Source organism: Hippocampus comes, unplaced genomic scaffold (genome assembly GCF_001891065.2).
Source record: "Hippocampus comes isolate QL1 unplaced genomic scaffold, H_comes_QL1_v1.1 scaffold118, whole genome shotgun sequence".
Taxonomy (NCBI): domain Eukaryota; kingdom Metazoa; phylum Chordata; class Actinopteri; order Syngnathiformes; family Syngnathidae; genus Hippocampus; species Hippocampus comes.
In genome coordinates, this window is record NW_017805461.1 from 1,975,438 (window position 1) to 1,976,086 (window position 649).

A 649-nucleotide genomic window follows, 5' to 3' on the forward strand; every position below is an offset into this window, starting at 1 on the left:
TATTGAATGATGCTGACATCTAGTGGTGTAGATTTGTAACAGAACCAGGATTCAGAGGATTTCTGTGGACTGTTTTGTGTGTTTGTTAATGTACATTCTTCATTGGCTACTGAACTTTCTTTGGCACAAAATAAGGCATTTAAAACATTCTTGATTGAGTAATAACTTAAAGGCTTTTTGGAAGTATAATCCACAGTTGTTGGTCACCAGCATGACCATTATCGCTGGATATATATTTGGGTGATCAAATACAACGAAGCACGTGCTCTTTTTAAAGGCAATATAGACCATCAAAATATGCTTCGTAGACTTTTATTGCTCAACAAATGCAAGAAAAACTATTTGTTTGTAATGACAATTAAAAATGTCAATTTACATTGTACAGTTTGGAAAGTAACAAGTACACATACTTGAATCCTGTATTTAAGTAAGAGTAGAATTGGTACTTTTTTTTAACCAGGCTCTTTTCATACTTCGACTTCTACCTCTGAGCATCCATCCATCCATCATCTGACCCACCTATACTCACGAGGGTGTGAGCGCGAATGGTTGTTTGTCTATGTGTAGCGACCAGTTCAGAGTGTACCTCACCTACTGCCCGAAGACAGCTGGGATAGGCTCAAACATATATATATATATATATATATAT